Source organism: Aricia agestis, chromosome 20 (assembly GCF_905147365.1).
Source record: "Aricia agestis chromosome 20, ilAriAges1.1, whole genome shotgun sequence".
NCBI lineage: Eukaryota > Metazoa > Arthropoda > Insecta > Lepidoptera > Lycaenidae > Aricia > Aricia agestis.
The window spans coordinates 14,264,124-14,288,933 of NC_056425.1; the positions used below are offsets into that span (position 1 = coordinate 14,264,124).

General features: G+C 38.1%; 1 protein-coding gene across 1 annotated transcript in view; it reads right to left on the reverse strand.

Annotated features, from left to right (window-relative positions):
• Positions 1-9,668, reverse strand: part of LOC121736946 (gonadotropin-releasing hormone receptor-like) — an 87,499-nt gene extending 77,831 nt beyond the window's left edge. Inside the window, exon 1 of the mRNA XM_042128423.1 lies at positions 9,515-9,668. The gene's annotated coding sequence lies outside the window, so the exon portion shown is untranslated. The remainder of the gene's footprint in view (positions 1-9,514) is intronic.
• Positions 9,669-24,810: the final 15,142 nt, after the last annotated feature.

Here is a 24,810-nt window from a genome sequence, read left to right on the forward strand (position 1 = left end):
TTTAAAAACTATGTTCCGACATGAAAGATATAATATTGTATTTGAAAAATTGTAGAGTCTGATCTTCTAACAGTGAAGCTATAAACATTAAACATTCATTCTATTTAAATTATATTTTATAACTTTAAATGAACATTAACATCTAAATAAGAACTCTTGTTTATCTTTCACTAGATGGCATAGAAATTTTGTTGTAATAAAAACTTTTAGGTAATATGGATTGAAGTTATGGTATATTTACTATTTACCATTACTGCAATAGTACGGACGTAATTGTCCAGATTATGTAGTACGACCATTTATTATAAAAACTATTATTTAATTATAATTTAATTCATTATTTTATTAGGTCTGCCGTCCATAAAATAATCAGTCATATATGAATCAATTTTTCTGACGATACATATTTTAGTTTAGTATTTCTTTAATAAATAGCTAAGCTATTTTGTTTACGAGAAAATGCACGAGAGACAATAGTAAATTACCCCCCTTACGGGTAAACAGTAAGACATAGTGTACAATAAATAGTGTAATGGACGACAGCACGTAACACTTTACTGCCTATTTGTTGAATAATAATCAACTGGAGACAAAACTGGGCTCTAGATTGAAGTGAGTCGTTCGTGAGTCGTACTTGGACAAGTTGCCGTAAAACGAAACGACATGTACAACCAATATAGTAGTTCTTTATAATAAAGTTTACTGGGAATCTGGATCTCTCTCTCTATCCCAAAACTCCGTACAATACTCGCAAGTCGCAACTGTTACGAAACCGATACTACGTCGAATATAGAGATACTTAGATGTAACAATACTAAGTGACAATAATAGTCTGTGTATATGGGTCCCCCTGTATAGACTTGACTGTGAAAGTATCAGTGCTTATAGAGCAATTTCTTTGTGATTTGTATGCAGGGCAAGCAACCCCAGTGTCGTGGATTTTTCCGTAAAAAGTAGAAAAAAGTTACTCTTTCAGCGCTGCTACTTTTACAGTGAACTCTATACAGGGAACCCATATAATATGTATACCCTAAAGTATTATCAAATCGTTTTGTTACACCCTGTACAAGATGGTGTCGTATGACGTAAGATATGGGCTTCACTGAAGTGTTATGTGTTACATCTTACATCACAACATCCCGGATCGTATGTGTATCTCGAGTTGGAGCACTCTCGAGTTTGGGCCGCCCGCCCGCGGCTCTGCTCGGGGCGGACTGACCCTCTACAGCAGGGTTTCACAATCTTTCGCCTCCACGAACCCCTGTTAAAATTCCCGGGTGACAGCGGAACCCTTACTAACTACCCCCCCCCCCCCCCCCCTCCCCCTCGAAGAAAATAATAAAATTGACTGTTGAAAAAAATGAGGTTTTTATTTGAATAAAATGTACTTAACACGTAAATAGCGCCAAAAGAAATGTCTTTCTAAAATTAATGTGATGGGTTTGCTCGCTTCTTGTCGCAAATGGATTCAATGTTAGGAGTGATTTTGGACAATTTTAACCTTAATTCTGACTCGGTATCAAATCGATTTCTGTATTAAGTTTTTATTATGACGGTGTGAAAACCCACTCTCACATAAGTATTGTTACGGTACATGGTATACGGACACGTGGTGCGCAAGTACATACTCGAACCTTCTAAAAAGGTCCAATGTTTGTTTACGTGTTTACCCTTTATTTGTTAGCGTGTTTGAATTTAGACCTTATGACTGAGTCCATAAGGTCTAAATTAAATTCAACTTACTGCACTTATCGCAAGGACGGCAGTTTTATTGTGGTACATGCCCGAGCCGCCTAGAAATTTCCCACGGTTGTTTACTTGTTTACGTGAATCGGGAAATTTCTGGAATTCGTCTCGCCATATAAAAAGAGCCGCAGGCAGGTCCGGCGAGTCAGTTCAATCAGAGCGATCTTCAAGGCGATTTCGGAGTGAACACAAGTGATCAATAGTGAGTGAACCAGTGAAACCTGCGACTTGGCTACGACCTAGGACAGTGATAGTGCTTAGTGATTGGACCTAGTGATTAGTGTTTGGACTTAGTGCTAAGTGTTGTGACCTAGTGTTTAGTGCAGTGTTAATAAAGTCTTCAAGAGAGTCACCAGGTCTTTCTCTCCAAATCCTCGAACCCTAGCACGTAACAACTGGTGTCAGAAGTGCGATTTGGAGATGCCATTGACTCCGAGAGAGGACTTCAAGGGGAGTGTCAGGACAAGGGCGCAACGAGCTGCTGCCATTGACTCCGAGAGAGGAGTTGCGGAGGCCACACCCACTGGGGACCAAGCTCCGCCCACTGAGGGACAGGCCCCACCCACTGGAACCGCCCACATGGCTCCGCCCACTGGCCACGCCCACCAGGCTCCGCCCACTTTGGCTGAAGCCACGCCCACTGGCCCCGCCCACCGGGACACGCCCACTGGCCACGCCCCTCAGGCTCCGCCCACTTTGGGCATGGCCATGCCCACTGGCTCCGCCCACCAGGCCACGCCCACTCAGGCCACGCCCACTAGCTCCGCCCACCGAGCTCCGTCTGCTCAACCCCTGCCTACTGGCTCCAGCCACCATGCATCGCCCGTAGCTTCTGCGGCCCCTCAAGTGGCTCCCCAATTACAAAGCCTAATTGAGTTAATTCAGGCTCTGCAAGAATCACAAGACCGCAAGTTCGGCGCTTTACAAGAGTCACAAGACCGCAAGCTCGGCGCTTTACAAGAGGCACAAGACCGCAAGCTCGGTGCTTTGCAAGAGGCACAAGACCGTAAGCTCAGCGCGTTGCAAGAGTCACAAGAGTCACATGATCGCAAGCTCGGCGCTTTGCAAGAGTTACAAGAACGCAAGCTCGGCGCTTTGCAAGAGTTACAAGAACGCAAGCTCGGCGCTTTGCAGGAGTCACAAGAGCAACAAAAGGACCTCCAAGAAAAAGCGCTTTTGGCTATAAAGGATGTTAGTGACACGGTGAATAAGCTTCGTAAAGACGTCGACGTAATGGACGAACGCGTTACCGGGTTGGGAGTGGATGTGGAAAATGTGAAAACCGGCCTCACTGAACTACAGAAAAAAGTAGTGCGCCTGGAAACCACAGGAGCCGCGACGTGTAGTGGAAATTCTGGAGTGGCACAAGGACCAAGAGTTAAAGTGCCACCATACGACGGTACTACTTCCTGGAACGCTTATCGTCAGCAATTCCAGACGGTTGCTTCTGCCAACGGATGGACTGACGAACAATGCCTGACCGCTCTCACTGTCGCGCTCAGAGGGCAAGCCTTGTCAGTCCTGGAAGCACATACAGGAAATGGGTTCAAAGACCTGATGGAAGCCCTTGAATCCAGATACGGGGAGCGACACCTGGAGCACGTGTTCCGTGCTCAACTTCGTGACAGAGTCCAACGCTCAGGAGAAGGATTACAACAATGGGCGTTGGAAATTGAAAAACTCGTCAAGAAGGCACACCCAGGAGCTGACGCCAAGATGGTCGACACGAATATTGTGCAAGCATTTGTCGACGGAATCAGGGACCTGGAGGTCAGAGCTGCAGTAAGGCTACGTCACCACACCTCGCTTAAGGAAGCATTGGCGCATGCTTTAGAGGTCGAGGCTGTTCGGCGTGACATACGGCAGACATATAAGATCCGCGAGGTCTCTGAGGAAGTCAAGGAGGTTAAGGCTCCTACGAAGAGAAGTTCTGGAGCCATGTGCTACAAGTGCGGCGAGAGGGGCCATCTTCAGCTTAACTGCCCGCAGAAAGGGACCCAGATGGCAAGAATGAAAAGCCTCGAGGAACGTCTGGAACAAATGGAGGAGCTGCAAAAAGCAAGGGGCCTCGTTCCCTGCCCGGGATCAGGGAAACGAATAAAAGCCAGGACTAAGGGGCGAGTGCTGGCTGACACGGAGGAAGCCCCGATAACTGTTATCTCCCAAGCATGCAGCGGAAACAGTCTTGTGATTCAGGGGACTATTAACAGGACGGATTGCAAAATGACTCTAGATACAGGAGCCTCTAGAACGATAGTGAACCCAAATCTGGTAAAAGCCGCAAGAAGACACAAGAGGAGAATTAACTGTCGGCTCCTTACTGCCTCCGGTCAGCCAATACCCGTCCTGGGAGAAATGTCAGTTACGATTAATGTAGGGGGATCCTCATGCCCTCATGACGTTATCGTGGCTGAGATTATGGATGATTGCATCTTGGGTTTGGATTTCATGAAGAAGCACAACTGCAGAATTAATGTCGCCAACGGAGTGTTCAAGTGTGGCGAAGAAGAAATTTTCATCCTTGGAGGCGCCTGCGGGAAAGTTGAATGTGTAAAGAAAGTCATAATACCTGGACGTGCGGAAGCTCGGGTGCTGGTGAAACTACCGCCAGCTGGAAAGAAGAAGTCAAACAGATGCGTGTTAATCGAAGACACACCTACCAAGACATCAGCGCATAAATTGATGACGGCAAGAACCCTTGTTAGTGGAAGCAGTAACGCTGTGGTCAGAGTTTTGAATCTTGGTGATCGCGAGTTCTGCTTGAACAAAGGTGATGTCATTGGAAAGTGCGAGGAAGTTGTCTGGATGAGAAAGTGTAATTCGATCACAGGCTCAGACTCAGCAAACACCAGCAACTATGGAATAGTGACTGAGCTACTCGATGACTGCAAGAGTAATCTGACTTATTCGCAGAGCATGAAAGCTAAGAAGTTTTTACAACGCCACGCGAATATCTTCTCCAGTCAGGAAGGCGACCTTGGAAGAACGTCGATGGTTCAGCACAGGATAGATACCGGAAGCGAGAACCCAATTCGTCAACGAGCAAGACGGATACCCATTGCAAAGGAAAAAGAAGTTGGAGGCCTTTTGGAGGACATGAGAAGGAATAAGATAATTGAACCGTCTGCAAGTCCGTGGTGCTCACCGGTTGTATTAGTGAAGAAGAAAGATGGCAGCACAAGATTTTGTGTGGACTACAGACGTCTCAATGATGTCACTAAGAAGGACAGCTATCCATTACCTCGAATCGACGACACTCTGGATACCTTGAGTGGCATGAAATGGTTCTCGACCCTGGACCTGAAATCTGGATACTGGCAGGTGGAAATTCATCCAAAAGACAAGGAGAAGACAGCGTTCTCCACCGGTAAAGGTCTATGGCAGTTTAACGTCATGCCCTTTGGATTGTGCAACGCACCTGCCACATTTGAGCGACTCATGGAGTGTGTACTGGCAGGCTTAGTTGGAGAGGCTTGCTTAGTCTACTTGGACGACGTCATCATTGTTGGCCGCGACTTCGAGGACCATTTGCGAAACTTAGAACGAGTTTTCGCCAAAATAGAGGGGGCCAAGTTAAAGTTGAATCCGAAAAAGTGTCGTTTATTCAGGAGTAAGGTGAACTATCTCGGCCATGTTATCTCCAGTGAGGGAATTCAGACGGACCCGGAGAAACTAGAAGCAGTCCAAAATTGGCCAACCCCTAAGAACAAAACCGAAGTGCGGGCATTTCTCGGCCTATGCTCCTACTACAGGCGTTTTGTTAAGGGATTCTCAGAGATAGCCAAGCCATTACATCGGCTGACAGAAGATAAACGACAGTTTATTTGGGACGAGACTTCCGAAGATTCTTTTCAGAAACTAAAGAAACATCTGTGTGAAACACCAATCCTGGGGTATCCACAACCTGAAGGTCAGTTTATAGTCGACACGGACGCAAGCAACACGGCCATTGGAGGGGTGTTATCTCAAAAACAGGGTGAAAGAGAAGTTGTAATTGCATATTTCAGCAAATCTTTATCTAAGCCAGAGAGAAACTACTGTGTGACAAGAAGAGAACTCTTGGCTGTCGTAAAGACGCTACAACATTTCAGCAAGTATCTCATCGGCAGACAGTTTCTACTGCGAACTGATCACGCAGCCTTGAAGTGGCTACTACAATTCAAGAACCCAGAAGGCCAAGTAGCTCGATGGATAGAACAACTCCAGGAGTATGACTTCAAGACGGAACACCGTAGCGGAAAGTCGCATGGGAATGCCGACGCACTCTCACGAAGGCCGTGTTCAGAAGACTGCAAACATTGTGTTAAGCAGGAATCTAATGAAGTAACATTAAAGTTAACGAAAACAAGTCCTTTGGGTCCATGGGAGAATGATGCTATGAGAGAGGCTCAAGAAAGAGATGACGACCTTCGACACATCATCACATGGAAGAAACGGGATGACGTAAAGCCAATCTGGAGTGAGGTTGCACCCACTGGCGCTGTCACTAAGGCGTACTGGGCGCAATGGGACAGTCTGATACTTCAGGACGGACTACTCTACCGGAAATGGCAGAAGGCTAACGGCAGAGAGTTCTATTTTCAGATAATTGTCCCAAGGGCAAGAGTACCAGATGTTCTCCGCGAGATACATGAGGGCGTATCAGGGAGTCATCTAGGCGTCAAGAGGATGCTAAGGAAAGTGCGAGAACGATTCTTCTGGTTGCATTGGAGAGATGATGTGCAGGATTGGTGCCACAGATGTATTACTTGCGCTGCTGTAAAGGGACCACAGACCAGGAGTAGTCGTAGGAACCGTCTGGCGCGTTACCATGGCAGTAACAATAATGCTCGGGACGAGCATCTCTAAGAGGGGAGTAGTGTTACGGTACATGGTATACGGACACGTGGTGCGCAAGTACATACTCGAACCTTCTAAAAAGGTCCAATGTTTGTTTACGTGTTTACCCTTTATTTGTTAGCGTGTTTGAATTTAGACCTTATGACTGAGTCCATAAGGTCTAAATTAAATTCAACTTACTGCACTTATCGCAAGGACGGCAGTTTTATTGTGGTACATGCCCGAGCCGCCTAGAAATTTCCCACGGTTGTTTACTTGTTTACGTGAATCGGGAAATTTCTGGAATTCGTCTCGCCATATAAAAAGAGCCGCAGGCAGGTCCGGCGAGTCAGTTCAATCAGAGCGATCTTCAAGGCGATTTCGGAGTGAACACAAGTGATCAATAGTGAGTGAACCAGTGAAACCTGCGACTTGGCTACGACCTAGGACAGTGATAGTGCTTAGTGATTGGACCTAGTGATTAGTGTTTGGACTTAGTGCTAAGTGTTGTGACCTAGTGTTTAGTGCAGTGTTAATAAAGTCTTCAAGAGAGTCACCAGGTCTTTCTCTCCAAATCTTCGAACCCTAGCACGTAACAGTATGTTGTAGCAAAGGGTAACAGGAAATTCATCGTTTCGCGTGGGAGTTCGAAATACTCTGCCTGTCCACCATTACGTACATCTTGTCGCGAACCCCCTGCCGTCGAATGGCGAACCCCTAGGGGTTCGCGTACCTCAGTTTGAGAATCCCTGCTCTACAGTAGCTCGCACTTCTTTGTATATCTCCCTATTTGTATTCAAAGGAGGCCGAGAACTACTTATGACATTTCCAATATAAAATGGTTTGATATAATCGCTTGAGGATGTTTTGTTCATATTTTTTTTTATTTTACTAATTTTTGGAAAACTTACAGCTAACATATATATAGAATCTAAATACAAGACGAGAAGGCCAATTAGAAGTTTTCACAGATAGATAAATGCTAATAAAAACAAGACAGCGATGGTCAATGGTCAAAATTTAGAATTTTGGAAACAATTTCGAAAGACAGAACAACAATTGAGAATTATTAAGGAATAGAATTAAGTAATTTACAATTAAAATAAAAAAAATATTCTTGAAAGTTGTTACATTAGTATAGAATAGATCCACATTATCATCCCATAGGATCTATATAATATACTAGCTGATGCCCGCAACTCCGTTGCGCCAAAATTAGTTTATCGCGTGGGAACCGTACATTTTTCCGGGATAAAAAGTATCCTATGTCCTTTCCTGGGACTTAAAGTATCTCCATGCCAAGCATTTCAGCAAAATCGGTTCAGCGGTTTGGGCATGAAGAGGTAACAGACAGACAGACAGACAGACACGTTTTCGCATTTATAATATTAGTCTGGATTACTGCTATGATAATAAGATAATGGAGTATGTACCTACTTAATATTTTTTATTTAATAAAATTTTGAAAAAAGTTTCAATGTCCTTTTCAATGATACCCCAGTATTATAGTACTCTGTGATGATACCTAACAAAATGCTTTTTTTAAATTATAAACTAATTAATTCGCGATTAAAAACTCTTTTGTCATTTTTTTAATGCTGGCTGTGTTTTGTCCCTTGTGTCTACATAGACTTTTTTTATATAAGTACCCTCTACTTATCAAGATATTAAATAAGAATGCCTTAAACTTTGTCTGTCGTGTCACGTGTGGGTTTTTTCAATGTAACAGATAAAACTACGAATAATAAAATTTTTCGTAAAGATAAAGACAAGCTGCAGACCTAATATTGTATAATACAAGGTGTATCAAAATTAAGTGATAATAATAAAGTTATGATATTGAATGTACTGTCACTTCTTGGTGGAAATTCCCGGTTCCCGGTTTCGAAAAAATCAACATCAGGTGGACACCTGATTTTTTCGAAACCGGTCGTGTATTTAACAATTTTGTAATAAATATCTTAAAATAAAGTGGTATAAGTGCAAGGAAAGTGTATAATTATTTAATTGATAATAATTCAGGGTGTGTATGTGTTTCTACTTTCTTATAGAGAGTTCACTGTGAAAGTGTTTGAAGACCAATTTTTTTTTCACTTTTGTATGGGCGAGTGCCCCAGCCTCACGAGTTTCCCCATACGAAAGTGGAAAAAAATTTGGTGCTGCTACTTTCACAGTGAACTCTCTACAAGGAACACATACACACTCTAAAGTATTATCTATTAGTTTTGTTAGACCCTGTTTATATTGTATAGTTTTAGTGGTAAGGGGATAGGTCTATTAAATATGATAAGTTTAAGCGGTGGTATAAGTGGCACTAATTGGTCCTTCTTACGGCGTCACTCAGAGACATAAAGACTAAGTACTTAAGGTATTTTCTTGGTGAAGGTTTTGACAAAAAGGTGCAACATACTTCTTCAAAGTCTACATTGAATAGCTACTTAAGGGGTTATTAAACATCTGTGAGTGCGGTCGAATACCTGAATTCACAAACACAAATTTTACAGTATGGTGTTTCTTAAACGTTATGAGCTAGCTCCTGTCTTCTAAGCAGATTTTTACCTTAAGGCGGGAATTCCGCGCCGAGTGAGCGCAATATCGCGCGTTATATATTGTGTTCTAGTAAGGCGCAGAAACTTTAATATTATCATCTTCACTCAATCGATAACATAATATTATTGGTGTCAATTAGGTGACCCGTACACACACATATACATATAATTTATAGTCGGATATATGTTCCCGTAAACACGACTAACTAAATTATATTATTAATTATTATCATGCACAACTTTTACGTTTTCTTTTAAACTTTTTAAAACATCGAATTTTCAAAAACTTTTTAAAAAACTTTTTTTATTAAAAAAATAGGACCTTTGCATTACTTTAAGTGGTTAGTGCCACTTTTAAAGTTTAGATTAAGTTTATCCTAAGTATCAGTTAACTGACTCACCTTAGCAGCTCATCCCTGCCGATCCAGAGCACTTCACACTGCACTGCACTATCACTGCGGTAACTGGTAACTCCGGTAACCGTAACTGGTAAGTGCGGTAACGTCGGCGGTGAGCGCGGTGAGTGAGCACACGTGATGTCCGGCCAAGCACGCAACTACAACTGGCTGCAGCCGCCCGCCCGGCCGCGCCCGCCCAGCGAGACGGTATCTAAAGGCTGGGATCTCGACGCCATGTATTCACCCTTATTTTGCCTCGGAGTTTCTTAACACTTGATCAAGAGCTATCAAGTTATAACTATTTTATAACTACCGTGTTAACTCTCCTTGTAATAACATTCTTGTAAAGATCCGTTATGAGTCATGTGACATGGATCATGGATGGCCGATGGGACTGATCTTTGTGGTTTAAAACTTAGGTGCTGAAAACAGAACAGACAACTACGTCGATCTTCAGTACCAGCCATTCTCCCTGGACCCTGGAGGCTCTAGGGCAGTCTAGGGCTCTGGCTTTACTGGGGCTCTACAACAAAGGCCTTGTAGGGGCTCCGTAAGCGATAGAGAATTGTTTTTCAAAATGTCGTCACTGGCCGTGTTCGTCGGCGTGTTTTTGGACAAACCTTTTATTGCGCATGTCCAAAAGATGTCATAGCAACGCCATAACAAGTTGCTGGTCAAGTCGTAAACAACGTCTTAATTGTTTATACATGATTAAAATAATAAAAGCTAAACATAAATACATAAGCCTAAATTGTCTAACAGCCGTACAAATAATAATTTATTTAACACTATGATAGTGTTTGATTATTTTATTTCGGAAAATATGGATATGGATCACTTGGAAAAATTTAAAAATTTAATTGTTTTGTTTTTATGAAATAAGAGGGCAAACGAGCAAACTGGTCACCTGATGGAAAGCAACTTCCGTCACCCATGGACACTCGTAGCATCAGAAGAGATGCAGGTGCGTTGCCGGCCTTTTAAGAGGGAATAGGGTAACAGGGGAGGGTAGGGATGGGAAGGGAAGGGAATAGGGGAAGGTAGGGAAGGGAATAGGGTAGGGGATTGGGCCTCCGGTAAACTCACTCACTCGGTGAAACACAGCGCAAGCGCTGTTTCACGCCGGTTTTCTGTGAGAGCATGGTATTTCTCCGGTCGAGTCGGCCCATTCGTGCCGAAGCATGGCTCTCCCACTGGTTTGTTCATTGCAACGCCACCAACAAATTGCAATTGGGTTAAATGTCAAGTCGTAAACAGTTGTCGTTGCCATGGCATGACATGATTAGACATGCGCAATTGGTTTTGCAGCGAATGCGCTAAAAATTAGGCCGACGAACACGGCCACTGTCATCAGACGCCAGCTTCTGCCAGCATGGACACAATTCATTTAAAGAAAATCTTTGCATCCAAAAAAGTTTGAGAACCGCTGCTCTATGTATACTTTAATTTTTTATTTGTTCATAAAATATATAAATTAATTTAAAGTCAATGATGTAACTCGTTTAATTAATACTTACTCTAAATATTTTGTTATAAGTACATAATATTACTTATACTTTAATGACATTGTTTAGCTGCTTGTTATTTGCTTTATTAAATTATTATTATAACAAGTTGCAAGTAACAACATAATAAACAGGTTGTATTAGTAACTACCATTATGCATACTCACAAGTAATGCGACCCATACATTACCCTATCTCACGAGTTGTGACTTACAGCGAGTATATTTAAATATGTACTTAACAATCCAATGTTTCCATGGGCGTACCCAGGTTCTGGGCCAGGGAGGGGCAAAATACCCAGGTTCTGGGCCAGGGGGGGGGAATCAGATTTTTTATAAGCTAGGTGTTTATAAAGAATAAAATAATTATAATTTTTAGTTGTAAAAATATTGTATTTCAAACAAATGGCAATAATTCGTTTTCTTAATTTTTGATTTTTATAGATAAAATTAGTAGATAATATACTTAGTAGGGACGTCAACATGATCCAGGGGGGGCCGCTGCCCCCCCCTACGCCCATGAATGCTTCCATATACATACACTATGAAAAGCCCAACAACGCTCTTTTGCAGAGTATAACCCCGCGCTACGTTATGGCCACAGAAAACCACATTAAAGACACATTACTTCGAATGTATTTTGTTTGAAATTACTTTCGAAGCTCAAATTAATCAATAATATTATTCTCTATTAGAAGCAGCCAAGCCCGAGTTGCGTCCCGCTCGGCCTCTTAGAAATAATAGTTGATACAATTTAAAGTTGATCTTATATCTTTAAACGAGCAATTCTTGTTTACAGGGTGTAACAAAAATAAGTGATAATACTTTAGGGTGTGTACGTGTTCCTTGTAGAGAGTTCACTGTGAAAGTAGCAGCGCTGAAAGACAAAAAAAAATCACTTTTGTATGGGGAAACTCGTGAGTCGTGACGCTCGGGCCCTTGGCCATACAAAAGTGAAAAAGATGTACTCTATAGGTACTTACAAGAATTGCTTGTTTAAATAATAATAATATCTATGGACGCTTCACACCACGTCAGTCTGGCCCCGTGCTAAGTACCTAAAGGACTTGTGTTACAGGTACCAGACAACGGAAATATATTTAATACTTTTATACTATACATATATTTAAGATTTTTATTATATCATACACATATTTAATACACATCCAGACCCGGGAACATTGAAAACTTTTTGTTCCGTCGGCGGGATTCGAACCCGCGACCCCCGGCTTGAGCTACCAACGCGCTCACCACTGAGCCACAGAGGTCGGCATAAGAACAACTTAATTATAAATTTTTTTTTTCCCTTGTTATTAACGAATTTCATTGTTTTTTAACAATGAACAATGTTCCGTGTATTGCAAAACGCTGCAAATTTAATACACGTTACAAAACGATAAGAACAACCTAATTCCAAATTTGCAGCGTGTTCCTAATTTTTTACGCAATGTTATTAACAAAAAACCTTTTTCACCCCTTTTCAACCCTTTCCGTACACCCCAGAACGCTGCAAAATCACACGGTAAGTTATTTTACCTTCTTTAACAACCCCCTAAAATTTTATCAAGTTACTAATTTCTTTCTTTTTTTTTGTTTCTAGGTTTTGGCTTTAATGACTTGCCTAAGGAGTCATTTTTAGAAAATGACATTTTATTCGTGTTTTATCGAATACCGAGCAAAGCTCGGTCAAATAGCAAATAGTGTTATTTATAAAATAATTTGCTATGAATATTGTATTGTTAAAATTTTATTTTCAATTCCTACTTATATGCATTATAAATACGAAACTATGTCTGACAGTTCTTCATGCTTAAACCGCTGAACATATTCAATTGGGTTTGTAAATACTTTTAGTTCCAGGAATTGAAATACCTACATTAGTACCTACTTAGTAAGTAGTAGAATTTAAGTAGTAATATTCTAATTTTATTATTAATTATTAAAGTACACATATAATTAAGGATTCTGTGAAAATTTCAACTGCCTGCCTGTTGTCATTATTGATATCGAGCAAAAAGGCCAAAAAATCATAATTATTGCATGGGGACCACCCTTACATATTGATTTTATTTTGTTTTCAGTATTTTTTGTCATAGCGGCAACAGATATACACAATCTGTAAAAATTCCAGAACTCTAGCTATAACGGTACTTGAGATTTAGCCTGGAGACAGACAGACGGACAGACAACGAAGTCTTAGTAATAGAGTCCCGGCCATTTTTACCCTTTGGGTGCGGAACCCTAAAACCGGTGACTTAATAAGTAATGGAATTGAAGAAACTCCTCGAAATTGTGGTTTAATTGTAGATTATGAATCTGAAAATAAGAGGTAGGTTAAAGAGGGATAGATGCTTACATTAAATCCCGTCTTCTGAAGTCTATCCTCTATCTCCGTCACATGTTTCTTTCCCCTGTCCTGTGGCCCCCATCCCCTGTCCACGCCAAGTGGTCTTTGAAGAAAGGATTTTTCAAAACGATAAGTATCTGAGGTTCAAGTATCCTGGGTCTTTGATGTAAATTAAAAATTGCGTGTGTAATATAGATCCAAATAAAATAGTCGTAGATGGGTGTTCAATTTTCTAAATCTCGATTTTAATAACATACATTCACGCGGACGAAGTTGCGGGCAACAGCTAGTTTCTGAATAAATTTGAATCAAATATTTTCAGAACGTTGAACTACATGTTGCCTACCACAGGTTCGGGAACTAACCCGGCGAGAAGAACCGGCGTAAGAAACTCGCACGGGGTCACTATTTAGTAAAAAAGTGGAAAATTTGTCTTTTAAAAAAATAAAATTTACAATGTAAATAAGTAACTTAATCTATACAATATGAATACACAATTGTAAGTCACATATAATAAATGTAGAAGCAGCCTTGCAAGCAGCCATCCTACTCCCAAGATGTGCTATCGTTTAGGAAATAGTTGACCGTATAGTAGGCTTTGGCACACAAACGTTCTTTAATTACTTTTTTAAATTTATTAATTGATAGATTTTGAACGTTTTCCGCAATTAGTAACATAGAATATCATTGGTTTTCCGGGATTTTATTTTAAAGGCGAATACATTGACCTATAAAATATTTACTTATTTTGCTAAGTCTGATCACTGGTATTTCCAGCTTGTGCCTATTTCTAGTGTTTCTACCGTGACTATCACTTTTAGTTTTAAATTTAGTTAAATTCTTTCTAACATACAATACATTATCCAAAATGTATTGAGAAGCAACAGTTAGAATACCAATTTCTTTTTTATAAATTAAGCGTATAACTCGCTTCTGCAGCACAAAAATTGTATTGATGTCGGCAGCGTTTCCCCATAAAAGGATACCGTAAGACATTCTACTGTGAAAATAACTAAAATAAACTAGTCTTGCCGTGTCTTCATCAGCCCTAATTTTTCTGACTGCATATGCTACAGAACTGAGCTTACCTGCAAGATTAGCAATATGAGGACCCCACTGTAATTTACTATCTAATGTAATGCCTAAGAATATAGTGGAGTCCACCAAATTCATTTTCTCATCATTTAATAGTAAATTGGTTTGAACTTGCCTAACATTGGGCAAAGTAAATTTTAAACATTTGGTTTTCTTAGAGTTTAAAAGTAAGTTATTAACATTAAATCTAAATGAGTGCCAAGTTCTATGGAAAATTGAAATATTATGTATGTATGTATATGAACCTAATATGAACCAAATAACATTATGAACAAATAATAGAGTATATTTCTTTGCTTTATTGAATATCTATAACAATTGATGTTATTTAAATAATGTGAGATCTTAAAGTAGATTAGATATTACTTGGCCAGTTTTCATTACATAAGTCCATGGGCGTACCGAGGGGGGGGGGGCAGCCCCCCCCCCTCTCCCCTTATATATCTAGTACTTTTATCTATAACAATTAAAAATTTAGAAAACGAATTTTTGCTATCAGATTTTCCCCCCGCGCGATATTAGGCGCGGTCGCAGCCTGAAGTTTTGGAGGGGGTCACTCATATTATAGTCACTACACTAAAAAATTATCGCTGTTATAGGATAACTAGAAATTTCCTTATATTATTTGGCAAGATTTTGCGATTTTTCAATTTCACCTTAGATTTGGGGGGGGGGGGGGGGGTCCCCCTTTGAAACCCCCCCCCCTTCGGACCGCGCATGAGAGACATATTATTGCATCTAAATAAACCGTATTACAGGCTACAGAGCAATGGCTTTGATGCCTCTGCCTTGAGCCTTCTGAGGTGAGTTAAAAGGGTGCTCTTCGAATGGAAAACCATAGATTCGAGACACAACAATTGGGTCCCAGACGTCGAGACGATTCAGCTCCTACGTCACACTGCCGACTCAGATAATATCACCTTTGTGCCGAAATCGGTACAAATTACAATCCGCGCCCGGGGCACTCCAGGTATCGCAGATGGCGAGCTGATTAAAAAGCAAATCTCTCGGGCCGCGGCCGCCGACCCCTCCAAAGGGTTTTATTCGAACTTTAAATTCGTTATCTGATAGCCGTAGATTTCAAGTTTGTTTCGATTAAATGTATTAAAAGTCAATTTCATCATCATGGCCCCAAAAATCGCTAACTTCTGTAATTAGGCTAGTACTTAAATAAAGTATCTACCAAGGTAAGGTATCTACCTTGTAAGACAATCTAAGACAAAACTTAGTTGTCGCTAAATGGACATCTTGTGCTTGTGATGCGTTATGCCAAGTTCCGTAGATAGGTACAGTTTTGATTTCTAGTTCTAGTTTCTACTTTCGAAAAATTAAATACTTATGCCTAGCTCGACTCTGAGTTATAGAAGGGAGCTAACAGAGATATATATTTCTGTTAGCTACCACTTTCAAGATTTTTCGCAAATGAAAATGTTGTTCGTCTTATCAAAATGAAGCTACTCACAAAAAATTAGCTTGATAGTAACCAAAAAAAAAATTTGTTCTAGGGCTTTTAATGAAATAAAGGGGCAAACGAGCAAACGGGTCACCTGATAGAAATTGGAAAGCAACTTCCATCGACCATGGACACTCGCAGCTTCAGAAGAGCTGCAGGTGCGTTGCGGGCCTTTTAAAAGGGAATAGGCTAATAGGGAAGGGTAGGGAAAGGAATAGGGGGGGGGGGGAGGAAATAGGAGAGGGTAGGGAAGGGAAAAGGGTAAGGGATTGGGCCTCCGGTAAACTCACTCACTCGGCGAAAAACAGCGCAAGCGCTGTTTCGCACCGGTTTTCTCCCTCTCCTATTACCCTGTTACCCCAATAACAATCATAGAACTTCAATGTACCATCGAGGACAAGACAAAGACAAAGAAATATTTATTGCTTAAAACTGTGTTACATTGAATTACAGATTTGTTGGTTTCAACAGTTTACCCGTACGGGCATGCAATATTTACTATGAAATGGAAAACATACAGCACACATCCAATTAATTTCATTTTACAATAATATTACATTTAAATTTATAATTATTAAAATACAGAATATTAATTTCTCTAATACATAATTGTTAAAAGTCATTTCATAAACATAAATTTACAATAAATTATATAGTATTTTAAAAAATCAAACATTATAATATTTGTCATTTACTTACCTCTTTTAAAATTATACGTCTTTTAATTATTTATTACTATATAGGTCATTTTTCGTTAAAAAATTCGTCCAAATTATAGAATACTTTTGCAATTAACCATTTTTTTAGTTTATTTTTGAATTTAAGTCCATTTAATTCTTTTATTTCGGTAGGAAATGATTGTAAACTCGTATAGCAGAAATATAAGCACTTTTGTAGAAAATCATATTATTAATTTTTGGAAGTGATATGTTGTTTTTATATTTATTGCGTAAGATTCTGTTTCTTTCCGATTTGAAGCTAAAGTATTCTATATTATTTTTAACAAATAGACATAATTCAAGGATGTATATGCCGGTCAGTGTAAGGTAATTTTTTGTTTTAAATATGTCCCTTAGAGATTCTGTGCTATGCATGTTGTATATAGTTCGAAGGCATTTTTTTTGCAGTGTAAATGTGGACTTGACGTTTGTTGAATTACCCCAGTATAAAATGCCATAAAGCAGCAATGGGTACACGTTTCCAAAATAGGCACTTCTTGTGACATCTGTATTTGTTGTCTCGGCAAGGATTGAGAGGCCGTAGCAGGCACTTGAAATTTTTTATTTATATTATTAATATGTGCTTTCCAGCTTAAATTCTGGTCTATTGTGACACCAAGAAAACGTAGTTGGTTTACTTCTTCAATGGCAACGTTTGAGACTTCAACGTTAAGCGTGGAAGGTATACTTTGGTAACTTTTAAATTGCATAGCATTGGTTTTTGAGAGGTTGACTTTTAGATTTAGTGATTTGAGCCAGTTAGTGATAGTTGTTAAGATTTCATTTAATTCCTTTATGAAGTCTTCCTCTGATGCATATTCATTTCTTATAAATATTGTCGTATCATCGGCATACATGATGCTAAGGTGTTTAGGTATAATGTTAGGAAGTTCATTAATGTAGAGTAAAAATAAGAGCGGCCCTACTATACTACCTTGAGGCACACCGAGTAATAGCTTTTCGAAGCTAGACATAATCACCTCTAACATTTTTGTAGTGCAATCATTTGTTTATATTGCAGTAGCTTGCCATCTGTCATTTAAATAGCTTTCGATTAGTTTTAATGCTATGCCTCTTATTCCGATAATTTCTAATATATTATTCAGGAGTATATCAAATTTTACACAATCAAAAGCTTTTGACAGGTCGATAAATATTGCAGCATATTTCTTCTTTTCGTTCATGTTATTCCATACTGATTGAAATAGTTTAAATATAGCCAAAGACGTGGTTTTATTCCTCTGGTATCCAAATTGGTTTTCATTTAAAATTTTGTTGCAATTTAAAAAGTGCATTAACCTATTATAAATAATTATTTCAAAAATTTTAGAAATACTTGGCAACAGTTTGTTATAATATTGTCTATGCATATTGCAGAGTGAGACGTTATTCGAGTTGGTTGGTTAAGAGTTAAGAAAAGATTAAATTTTTTTAGTGTGTTTTGAAATAGCTCAGTTTTGTTATTATTTTCAAGCATGTCTATATTAAAATCTCCCAAGATAAATAGTTTTTTACAAGTTGTGCTAGTTCTACTAGTTAGTTTAAATAGTAGGATTTCTAATTTTTCAATAAATAAGTTAAAATTTCCACTTGGAGCACGATAAATACAAACGATATACCAATTATTCTCTGGAATCTATTGATTTTTTAATATAGAAACATACTCCCCCACGAGACTTATTTTTTCTTGAAAACTGAAGTACTTCTGGGGTATTATCTCGTAGGAATGTTTCGCTTATACAGAGAACATCTATGTTTTTTGACTCAACCAGTAATTCTAGGTCACTTATTTTCGATCTTATGCCTTGGACATTATTGTGTAAAATAGTAAAATACGGCCTATTAGTCTCGAAATAACAGATTTTCAGTTTGTGTTTCTACAGTCGACATATTTTAATAATATAATAATAATAATATTTATTCAGTATTTACAATGATGGTGAGATACAATTATTATATTAGAGCTACTTAAACTAAATAAGTACAAATTTAATAATTATAGTATTGCCTGAACTAGGATACCTTGTGTTTCAGGCGAAAATTAGTGCTACAATAATTATTACGATATACAAACTATAGCTATGCCTTAAAGTCACAAATTAAATTAAGTAGTTATACTAACTTTAATTATTATAGTTTTAAATTGCCTATACTAATATTAATTTATTATTACACAATATTATACTTACTTAATCTTATTTCAATGTTCATTTATTGCAAAACCACTAGAAGCTTCTCTGTTTCCTCATAAGTCATATTTTGAAGAAATTTTTTAAGGCTTAATTTACAATTAAAATAATTAACAGAATATATATTTAACAGGGCATTTATTCTTTTATAAAGAAGAGGACCTAAAAATATGAAGTACTTATCAGCAAAAGCATGTTTTGTGTTTATTTCTAGTGGAAAAACGATATCTTTCCGCCTTTTGTTGATGGAATCCGGGTAGAAGGGTCCGGAAAGAGATATGTGTTACTTTAGTACTACGTTTAGGATGAAAAGCTGACGAACTGTTAGTACTTCAAATGACGTATAAAGCTGGTTAGTACGGAAAAGAAAAGGTCGAAAGTTACATATTTTGATTATTGCCCTTTGTGCTCTTTCAACAGTTAGTAACAGCGTTTTTCCTACTCCTCCCCAAGATGTAATACAATAAGTTAGTATCGACTGACATAAAGCAAAATACACCTGCTTGATTAAATGTTGGTCTAGTATATGACGAAGTTTCTTGAAAATAAACATCAACTTACGAATTTTTTCACATAGTTTATCTCCATGAGGCCTAAAAGACAGATTTTCATCTATTATTATACCTAGATACTTTATATTATTGATCCCATCAATAGTAGGACATGTGCATGCCATGTTAGAGAATGTTGTGCAAAGATGTGCATATAGTGGCTGGTTAGTAATTGCTGAGGTGTATTTACGCATCGAAAACTTTATGTATTTAGTCTTTTCGGCGTTTAATTTTAATAAAGGAGTCGATAGCCAATTATTTACGATGTTAAAACCTTGCTGTGCATACTCGAAAACTTCGCGATATGTTCTAGCAGAAAAAACAAGTGCTGTGTCATCAGCGTATGATATGATTATGCCACGGTCTAGTTTTAGTTGGCACAGATAATTTATGTATATTAATTTTACAGCTTTGTGAAGCATAGGTCAACTACCACCAATTTACTAACTTTCTCTGTATTCCTTTTTAATAACATCGACAATCGTGTACAAGTTGACACCATATATACGGATTTCCAAAAGGCCTTCGACAAAGTGGATCACGAGTTGCTACTCGACAAAATTGCATACAACGGTATACGAGGGGATTTGTTGAGATGGTTCCGCTCTTATATCACCAACCGCGTACAAAGGGTCGTAGTTAATGGTTATCATTCAGAGTTCTCCCATGTTACCTCAGGCGTACCACAGGGATCTATTCTAGGTCCCTTGCTCTTCATACTATTCATCAATGACATCGGCAACTGCTTTAAGAACTCCAAATTTCTTCTATACGCGGATGATCTAAAAGTCTATAGAGCAATTAAGAGTCCACACGATTGTGTTCTTCTACAGGAGGATCTTGACAGACTGTCAGCATATTGTTTAGCTAGAAAATTGAAATTAAGCATCCCCAAATATTACTTTCACTAAAAATAAAATGGTCATTAGATTTACCTATTCACTCTGCAATAAGCCTCTAAAGAACGTGGACAGTGTCAGAGATCTCGGTATTCTGCTTGATACAAAACTCTGTCTCAAAACCCATGTTGATAAAATTGTAAATAAGGCGTATCAGATGTTTGGATTTATAATGAGAGCTACCAATGACTTTAAACATTCCTCCTCATACTTATGCCTATACAAGACACTGGTACGTTCTCAGCTGGAGTATGCAGTGCCTATCTGGAATCCATATTATAATAAGTACATAGATGTAATTGAGAATGTCCAATTTAAGTTCCTTCGGGCCATGCATTACAGATGTCACAAGTCATATCTACCCTACTCCCAACTGCTCAGTAAATACGGACTCCTGACACTCAGTGATAGACGTAAGCAGTTAGAAGGCATGATTTTGTATAACATTATACATAATAAGTACGACTGTCTGGACCTCAATAATGTTATATGCTACGCGGTCCCCAGAACTGTCCATAGAAGACAGGTGCGTGCAGGCAAATTGTTCGCTGTGGGTGCCTGTCGTACTAACAGCGGAGAACGCTCACCAATTAGACGTATGGTTGAGACATATAACATTTATTTCGAGCACATTGATATTTTTGCATGTTCTCTATCTAAGTTTAGATTGTGTTTATATCATACACTTATGTAAGCGATTTACAAGTTGTAAAACGTTAACATAGGTGTTAACTATAGGTGTAACATAATTTAGATGTTAGTAGTAGTTAATGTTAGTAGTTATAGTAGTCATTTCTGTTGTTATTATTCAAATGTAGTCAATATATATTTTATATTTTTTTTATATATATATTTTTTATTTCTCTTTACTGTTTAGTTTTTAGTTCTTAGTGGCTCTTACTTTATTGTTACTGTTATATTTTAACTAGTTTTTTAATGTAGTGTCAGCGATATCTGGTGCATGATTAGTAGCCATCCTAGCTTTTGTTAAGTAAAATATAATATAAGAAATCTGTGGACAGTGCTGTGGGCTACACTATTATTATTATTGTACTTTGTTTATGCTATAGTTATATGTACATAGTGTAGCTGTTTACTGTTCCTTTCTAATAAAATAAAATAAAATAAAATTAAAAACAGTGTTGGCCCTAAAATACTTCCTTGTGGAACACCATAATTAGTATTATTTTCAAATGAGCTATATACACTGTTAACCTTGACACATTGAGTGCGGTTCTCTAGGTAGCTTTTAAATAATTTTAATTGTGTGCCCCTTATTCCTAAGGATTCGAGTTTGTGTAATAGGATTTCTGTAGATACTGTATCAAAAGCTTTTGCAAGGGCAAGGAAGATTCCAATTACGTGATTACCTTTATCCACTTCTCGGGCTATATGATTTGTCAAATTATGTACGGCGTCAGCTGTTGAAAGTTTCGATCTAAATCCAAATTGGTTATTTGATAATGCTGATATATTATGTTCTAAGTAATTGACCAGCCTGTTGTTAATGATTTTTTTTAATACCTTTGACAATGATGGTAAGATTGAGATAGGGCGGTAATTTGAGACTTCCTGTTTGTCACCGGATTTATAAATCGGTACTACGCCTGCCTTTTTTAAACATTTAGGAAAATGACCTTGAGATAAGCATTTTTGAAAGATATGGGTTAAGTGTGGAACCAGAATATGTCTAAATTTTTTCAAAATTGTACACGAGATATTATCCCATCCAACTGCGCAGTCGTCCCGTAGGCTTTCAATAATTCTACCTACCTCGGATTCATCGGTGTCTATTAATGAGAAAGACATTGCGTTAGATCTATTAGTTAAAGCGGCATATGGTCGACCGTGCAATTGACTTTGTGATTTATGTGCTAAGTGCGCCCCAATATTTACAAAATAATTATTTACAATGTTTAGAGATGCCAATTCTGAAGATTGATTTTTCAGCAAAACTGAGGATGATTCGTGATGTTTTTAGGTGTATGTTATGTCCTTAATATGTTTCCAAATTTTTCTGCTGTTATTTCTAGCACGTTCCAAAATGTTTTTATCGTAATTATTTTTTACTCGTCTTAGCAAGTCATTGCAAAAGTTACGATACCTTTTTTATGTGGTTTGCATTATGTGGACCTTCTCTAGATTTCATATGTAATTTATCCCTATGTCTTATGCAGCGCAGAAGACCGGGAGTAATCCATGGCTTCAGATTTAATTTTTTACTGCTAGTGCGATAGAGCCTTGTATTTTTCTGGATTGCATTTTGTAGATTTTGTATTACGTATGACATACAAAAATCAGTATCGGCATTATTGTGAATCGGTGCAAAGTCGATTTTGCATAAATCTTCCTCGAGTTTGTTTATGTTTAACTTAGATATTAATTGACAATTTTGTTTGTGACTACGCATGCGACAATTTAATGTTAGTAGGACAGCGTTATGATCTGTTATTGTTGGATTTAGAATTAGTGTTAGCGGTTGATAATTTGATTTAAGCATTACGTAATCTAAGCAGGATCCACTTCGATGAGTGGGTAGCGTATGAGCAGGGAGTAGGCCGTGATAAGCACATAAGTTGAGGTAGTCCTGAGCAATGCCGTCATTGCTTCCTGGAAGAATGTTAATATTAATATCTCCAATCAAAATTATATTCTTAAAATGTGATAGATTTGTGAGGTGTTCATTTAATTTATTCATAAAATTAGATATATCTCTAAAAGAAGGTGATCTGTACGTCCCTAGGACTGCGTATTCAGTTCCTATTTTCAGTAATAGTGTACTACAGTCCTGGAAAGCTAACTCCTCTACGGTAGCATTAAGCTGTTTATTAACGTACATTACAACTCCTTCATTTTGATTGTAGTTGTTTTGAGTTATATACACATTGTAACCCGCTAACATTGGTACATTATATTGCTTAGCTAGCCAACATTCGGTAAGAACAACTACATCATAGTGTATGTCTAGTCTGTGGAGAAAAAGGTTAAGTTCATCAAAATTCTTGTAGATACTGCGAATATTTTGTGTTAAAATATTAAGTGGATTTGTAATGTCGAAAAGATAACGTTTGCAATTTTCTACTTCGCATATTTTTGATTCAGCAACATACATAGTATCTATTTCTTGTATAATATTATTGATCATTATAAATTATAAAAAATAACGCAGCATGGCCATACTGCTGGCACTTGAAGCATCTTGAAGCATTTTGATTCAACAATAAATCGGTTTGAGTACTCTTTGTGTAACATTCAGTATTTATCTTAATATATAGGTTGTATTTTTGTTTATAATTGAGATGTAATATGGCTCTTAATAAGAGTCTACATAGAGTCAGATAATAGGCCCTGTATGGAGTATTAGTGCCAAAATTTACAAAAGTACTATCCTGAAATTGATTGCTTATGAAATGAAGTGTATTCTGCAGTTTATATTTGTTTAAGTACATATTTCTTTTCATTTCACATAATAATACATTCGTATGTTTTAACTTATCTAAGTAGAAGTATAGAGCTGATTGTAATCTTAACGGATCTCTATCATTGTTACCACACATTATTACAACGTAGTCATTTTTGTTAAAATCTTTGCAGAGCTGCCCCGACGTCTCAAGAATTTTATCAGTTGTCGCACCAGGCTTGCTAAATGATGTGACTTGGAAGTTAGGTCCTGTCAAAGATTGAAGTAGCTTTCTCAAGGATGTGCGCTGATCTGAGAGTTTTAGAATTTTATTTTTGGCTGGGGAAGTGTAGGTTTCTGCTGGTAAGTGGCTATTTTGTTCACAAACGCTTTCTATCCTTAATTCCGTAGTTTGTGTCTTGTCTTTTATAATATAGTTTTCTTCATTTTGAATATTCTGTACAGATGTTATATCGGGGTTACTCTCTTCGACGCTCAATAAATCGATGTGCAGGTTATTGTAGCTTTCGTCAAGATTAATTTTTGTATGTGTTTTGGACTTTAGATTTGACTTTGTTTTTCTTGATTTTACTGACGATTTCTTGTTAGAAAATTCTGTGCATAGAGTTTTTAGTGTATTTATTGTAGTCTGTTGGGTTTTAACTAAATTTTGCAGCGAGACGTTCTCTGTGTTTAAATTTTCAATTTCATATTGAGCTCGTTCGAGTTCTAGTCTTAAATTATCTATTTCGTTTCGTAATTCCTCCACTTCATTTTTTAGGAGTAGTCCCGAGAGATTTGGTAAGCTATTAGCGTTTTCTGAATTTGGAGAGGTGTTAATTGTGCTTCCATTTATACTTTCAGGTGTAGTGTTCATTTTGCTCTGAGTTACTTTACGTCTTTTCGTTATGTTTCTGTCTAGGCTGTCCATTGTAAAAGATTTTTAGAATATTTTCTCAGGCTGCCGCCCTCTTTTGTTGAAAGGTCGTACTAAAATTATTGGTAGTTCATTATTTTGTATGTTTGTTCCACTGTTATATGCTAGATGGCGCTTTCTCTATATTGATTTTCTTATGATGAGTAATGACTTTCTTATAGGTTTGAGGCACGGACGTAAAAAAATTTACGTCCGTGGTTTGAGG